This window comes from Glossina fuscipes, unplaced genomic scaffold (genome assembly GCF_014805625.2).
Source record: "Glossina fuscipes isolate IAEA_lab_2018 unplaced genomic scaffold, Yale_Gfus_2 222, whole genome shotgun sequence".
Taxonomy (NCBI): domain Eukaryota; kingdom Metazoa; phylum Arthropoda; class Insecta; order Diptera; family Glossinidae; genus Glossina; species Glossina fuscipes.
Window position 1 is genome coordinate 640431 of NW_023998565.1, and position 6272 is coordinate 646702.

The window sequence follows — 6272 nt, forward strand, 5'->3', positions numbered from 1 at the left end:
TAAAAGGCCCTTCAGGGATGGCGATTAAACCTGAACCAGCACATCCCATATCCGTAAAGTCAACAAAAAAACTCTTCATAATGGTCAATTCGTCAAATTGTCCGTGGGCACTTACCTTAGACGGCTATGACACCAAACTGAACGATTCTGTGCGATGTGCTGCTCTTTTATAACCAGAGTCTCGCTCGCTTGTCCCATTGCCAACATGTTCTGTGTTTGAAGGTATACTACTTATACGTAGGCTTAACTGGGGTTGGCTACTGTCACAACCTCAGTTACGACTTGTATGAACGACTTGTACAAAACTTAATATCAACTTATTGCTTAACAACTAGCTTACTGCTATGTTTGATCAAGTGCTACTCAACACGTACCCAGGTACCAAATCGCGTGATTTATACCATGCAGGTACTTGTTTTTCTTCAAATATGTGTTCAAATAGGTTTCTATAGGTTTTATACCAACAGGTGTATTTTTCTGTTCTTGTGTGTTTATGCGTGTGTGCAATGATATATGTTCATATGTGTTATGCCCTTTTATGCCTGAGAGTTTATTCCTGTATGTTTTGTATGATCATATATTGTACAGATTTTCTACCGAATTTCTATATGTATTTCCTATTTGCGTGCGTATTCTTGCTGTTTGTACACAACCTATTCCATGCTTGTAAACACGTTATCTTATTGTGTGCCTATTCTATTGTCTCATATGACCTAACGGTGCTATGCAATGTTTTCTGCAGTTTATACACTTTGCAGGTGGTTGTGCTTTTTACAGCATAGAGACTTTTGCGTAGTGCTAAAGTCTTGCATTTTGCATGCTTGTATGTGCTTATCCCTTATTTTTCTTCCTACGTTCATTTCTGTATGTTTTGTTTGCCCTAACAGCTTTGAAGATTTCATAGGTCCTAACAGTACTATACATTCTGTGCAATGTGTTTAAGCATTTTACAGCATAGAGACTTTTGCTAAAGTCTATTCGTTTTGCATGTATATGCTTATCCCTTATTTTCCTACCTACGGAGATTTCATGTGCCCTAACGGTGCTATACATTTGTGTGTATGTTTGTGTTCATGTGAGTGCACATGTATCCTACTGCATTCGTACCGATTCGATCTTACTGATTTACATAAGTCGGGTGCAGGTTGTGTTCTTATACTTATGTTTTTATACAGGTTGGGTTCTAAGGCTTTGTACATAGTTTCTTATATTTATACTTTTATACAGGTTTGAACATAATTTCTTGTATTCGTGCTTTTATACAGGTTTGGACATAATTTCTTATATTCGTGGTTTGTGCGTCATTTCTTATATTCAAGCTTTTGTACAGGTTTGTACATAATTTCTTATATTTATACGTTTATACAGGTTTGTACATAGTTTCTTATATTTATACTGGAGGAAGTTGTTCATGTTTTTCTTCATCCAATCAGACGGACAGATCGGACTGACGAGTGCTTCGCTGTGGGTAGCTATTTCAGGCCGACGGACTTGTATTCCGTAAGGAAGCGCTTCTTTACAATCGTAAATCTGTCTCCTTCTTTTACCATATTAGTTGAATCTCTTTTAGCGAGCTACACGAACACTGTTAAAATTTTTCCCCTATGCTATATAAACCCATCTTACATGAATCCATTTCATAGGGACGGGCAGTGTATTTTTCCAATTTGCCAAATGTTTCTCCTATTACATAATATATTACGTTGAATGAAGCATTTTTAGCAAGAATGTGTTTAGTCTTTGCGACAGAGGAACAAGCAACTGTTGCTTGCTTTCAACTTTTTCTCTTCCTCTTAAATACTTTAAATACTTTACTTTACTTGGAGTGTTTTGAAAATCCTCGTAAGGGAGATGAAATTTTGTTTAGTTGAGGGAAAAAGGCAAAAGCCGATAATGATATTCATAAGCTTTGTTAAGTATTCACTAACTAGATATTTGGGAACAAATATAGTGTTTTCATTTCAAATCATTGCATTTGGGAACGTTTCGTTTCCTTCGCTTTGTTATTGCTATGCGGTAAAAATTGTTTGTCTACTTTTGACGTATTATAAAAGCCCTTGTTTACGGCGCTGCGAAAGTAACTAAGCAAGGTTAAACATTTAGTTAAACTTTAAAGGCGGTAACGGTTTGCCTAGGCTCCAAGGGTTGTACAGTGCCATGAAAGGAGCTTGCGACATATTATCCACACCACCAGTAAGAGTTTTGCACTGCCAAGTAATATAGCTTGTGCTCCGTTAACAGTAGCTTGAAAGCCGGACCCACAAAGACGATTCACAGCCAAAGCTGGTTTCTCAATTGGAACCCCACATTGAAGATTAACATGCCGAGGTAGGAACGCACCATCACTAGATGTAGACTTAAGAAGATACCAGTAAAAAACTGCTCAAGAAGAAGTTTATTTAGTAAAAAATAATTCTAAAAGATGTAATTGACTGCTTTCAGTTCCTTGATTAAGTTTAACCCGGGCAAAAGGTTGGACCGGAGGTGTTGACTAGTTTCAAAACATTACGTTCCCGCTGGCAAATTTAGTTTCCAGACGTTGTTACTTAACCCGCTTAAAAATTGGTTTAGTTTAACAAATTGTGCGTGTTGTTCGGCACTTTATTGGATAATATAAATTCCTTACCGGCATAACATGACCAACGACCAATTCAATTTGTTCAGGTTTTAAGCCTGAACTAATAACAGCAGCTTTTGCTGCTGTCGTTTGCAGTTGGGTCTGATTGATAATTTTCAAGGCGCCTCCAAATGTGCTAAGACAAAACCGGCACAATAGATAAAAGTCGTCCGTCATTTTAAGCGGATTAACGAATACTCTCCGTTAGAGAAAGTGTTCTGTAAAAAAAGAAAAAAATTACAGCAAGAGTTGGAAGCGAGTGCGTAGCTTATAATATTTAAAAATGAGATCTGAGTGAAATTTAAAACACCCTCATCGTATCCCTCATCTCGATTATTGGCAAAACATTTGCCTGGTCGTTGGTTACATATGCATGTAGTTTTAGCAGTTAAAAACCAAGTTGCGGTAAAGTTCGTTTTGCCCGAAATCCTAGCCGCCTGATAAAAATTTATCTTCTTTTGTAATTATAGAATTAAAAAACCTTATTAAAAAAAAAGCGTCATATTGTTCGTGACTCATTACAATTCACAATAAAATTTTGAGAAGAATGAATTCATATTTAACATGACAAGCCAAGTAATTATTGTTAATTTTATTTTATTATTATATCGGTAACGCTACGTGTGACTACATATATATATATATATATGTAATTTATATTTATATATAATAGTTTTATTATCTTTTCATTATGTTAACATTATCAACAATGTAATACACACGCGGGTGTTTTACTCTCATTTTGGAAATTGCTGGTCCTTTATAACTTTTTTTTCAATTTATTCTTTCTTCTACTAAATATTTCTGTTCCTAGTTAAAGTTAATTATTTGTTTACACGCAGCGGTAACAATCTAAAATCGGATTCGGGGCGAATAGCACACCAATCGTTTAAACGTTCTCGACGATTACGATGTAATTGTCAATAGACTAATCATTATATAATCACTATCTAGTAAACAGTTTATTTTGGATCAATCCGTTTGATTCATTTTAGAAAACCAAAATAGTGTTTCAGCAATATTCTTGGAAATTTTGGAATTTTCTACAATACCTTTAAAACAATATTTTAAAATTAAATACGAGGTATTACCGGTAAGTTAACTTAGATATTGTTTTTGACAAATAATTGCTTCTTTCTTTCTTGACCCCAAACTTAATACTTTCATTCAAGAAATTTGTGTTTAATAAACGATTAAGTTTCACGGTTTTCCACACCAGTCTTGGGGTACCGCGATAGGCGCGCTGCCAATTGTTTTAAATGGCTGAAGGTATAAGTGGAGGCGTATGCTTGCTTTTTAAACTAAAAAAGAAGTAGAAGTAAGTAGATAAATTATAAATAAGAATAAGGGTAAATGCAAACTTACCTTTGGTATGCAGCGAATCTTACATTACGATGAGGCGATGAGCGAACAGTTGGACTTAATTTTGCGGGCGGACTTCTTTAATCTTAATATAAAAATTTGAACATGAGTTACAAATACACCAATACATTTCTATATTATTTGATTTACCTTTTACCAAACCCGATTTTCCATTGATTTCATTTTGAGGGTGGACATCTTTAATCTAAAGAAAAAAATGTAAATGTAAGTTACAAACAACTGATTTATAAATATATTTATACACAGTTTGAATTACCTTTATTTGTATGTATGTATTTAAAGCACGACTTCTACCTGTACGTCTTCGTATGGTGGACCTTTTGTATTCTGAAATAGAAGGAAAATTAGTAATCTATAAATATATTTATACATTGTTCCAATTACCTTCATTTTGCTGTATTTACAGCACCCAGTGTTTGCCAGTCAGTAACAAATGTATCATAAGGCCTAGGAGATTAGTGCGGTGGATACTGCCAACAGTCCAACTTTCACAATTTCTGAGTAACAAGCGAAAAGCCAAAAATTTTTGTTAAGAAAAACAGGGTTGCGTGCAGTGTACGCTCCACTGTGGTCTGCTGCTCTGACAACGTTGGCCCATTTTCATTCCAATCATCTTTGTGTGCAAAAACTGTAAATATCTTTACCAAATATAAAGTTGATATCATCATTTCTACAACCAGGAGTGTGCCAAATACAGGCACTACAGAGACATACAGACGGACAGATATGGCTTAATCAGTTCAGAATTTGGCGCCGAGAATATACATACTATATTGGTTCTCTAAACGTTCATTTTGGGTGTTACACATATTATGAAAAAGAAAAAAAACCAAGACTATATCCCCATCGGTATTAACAAAAATTGCTGAAAATAACCTATGGAAACAATCCTATCTATTTGTCTAAAGAATGTTTTTCTATGAACGAGAATTGTTGAAATCTTCGTGGGGCAGATTTAAAAAATCGTGGTTTGTTTTACAGTTACAGATTCAAATGATCGTCCACTGGGTTTGGTCAATTGAATTTGATCAACAGTGCCTATGTCCTGAAAATGTTTTCTCTGCTTGAATTAGTTGCCATTAATAGTACTATCCATAAGGAATCTACATTACCTATAATGCCCTTACAAGTGGAATCTTCCACGGAATCATAATAACGCAGCTGATGTTTAATGGAATCCAATACAAACCAACGCTGTTTCCAGTTTTTCAATAATGCACCGCGTTTATACAAATGCCTAAAATTATATAATTAAAAAAGTAATTTTTAATCAAATATTCTCAAAATCTATTATTTCTTCTTACCCCTCATGGGTGCGATTCTCGGCCACATTACTACTGAATTGATTGTAAAAATGATGACTGGATGTGCGGGCTGTTGTTGCCGCGCTAGAAGCTATACTTGAGGTATCACCTTGTGATATATTGACGTTGGGCGGCGCCACACCTTCTACAGCCTTATATTTCGTACAATTTTTCAACGACAGTTCAGTACATTTTTCGTGATACGAATTACCGCAGTCCATGCAACATAACCGACCGGACCCCATAGCAGCTTTGTACAGTGATTGCAATTGGTGGGTGTTGTGTAAGGATGCTTCTCAAATCGATGAGGATGAAAAAATTTATCTTGATAGCCAGTTAATCGTCCCTTCATTATAATTTCCAATGTGGAACGTTTATGTTGCAATTTCCATGATAGAAAATGCTGCTTAGCGAAGATTTACGCTCGAGACGAATAGTTTTCGGTACCTCTAGACTAGCCCATATTTGCTGCCATTTTGGCGGCAAAAGACCGCGCTCCGTTTCAGCTTGCTTCACTTCACTCAGCAGGCAAATGAACGCATTTGGATTCGATTTTTCAATATTATCGTAGCCAGCACTAATCACTATGCGTTTGCCCTTTAATTCGGATAAGTCGAGTTCATCGTCGGCATTGGTTACTTCGAGATCGTACGGAGGACCTTGGGCTAATTCCTCATTAGTGTAATAAGGCCAAAGATCTAAAGCGGCTACACAGCTTTGCGGCCTTAAAACGTCATCCTGCTGACAATATATGAAATTATAAAATATCGGCGACGTACTATGCTGCCGCTCTATATAGTCAAATATCGAATGGCCTATTCGATTGAAATTAACCAAAGTCTTGTTGCGTATATCAACAGGATATTAATATTAATTCATATTAATCCTATCTTATAGAACATAATTAGCTTAAAATAAAACTATAAAACTATTCAGGAGACGTACAAGGGGAGATGAATTTATATTTT

General features: G+C 35.6%; 1 long non-coding RNA gene and 1 pseudogene across 1 annotated transcript; one reads left to right on the forward strand and one right to left on the reverse strand.

Annotated features, from left to right (window-relative positions):
- Positions 1–2073: 2073 nt before the first annotated feature.
- On the reverse strand, positions 2074–2794 carry LOC119642434 (annotated as a pseudogene).
- Positions 2795–3553: 759 nt separating this feature from the next.
- LOC119642422 lies at positions 3554–4901 on the forward strand. The gene is made up of 5 exons (XR_005248051.1): positions 3554–3710; positions 3790–3935; positions 3996–4204; positions 4283–4347; positions 4407–4901. It is a non-coding gene; the product is annotated as an uncharacterized LOC119642422 (long non-coding RNA).
- Positions 4902–6272: the final 1371 nt, after the last annotated feature.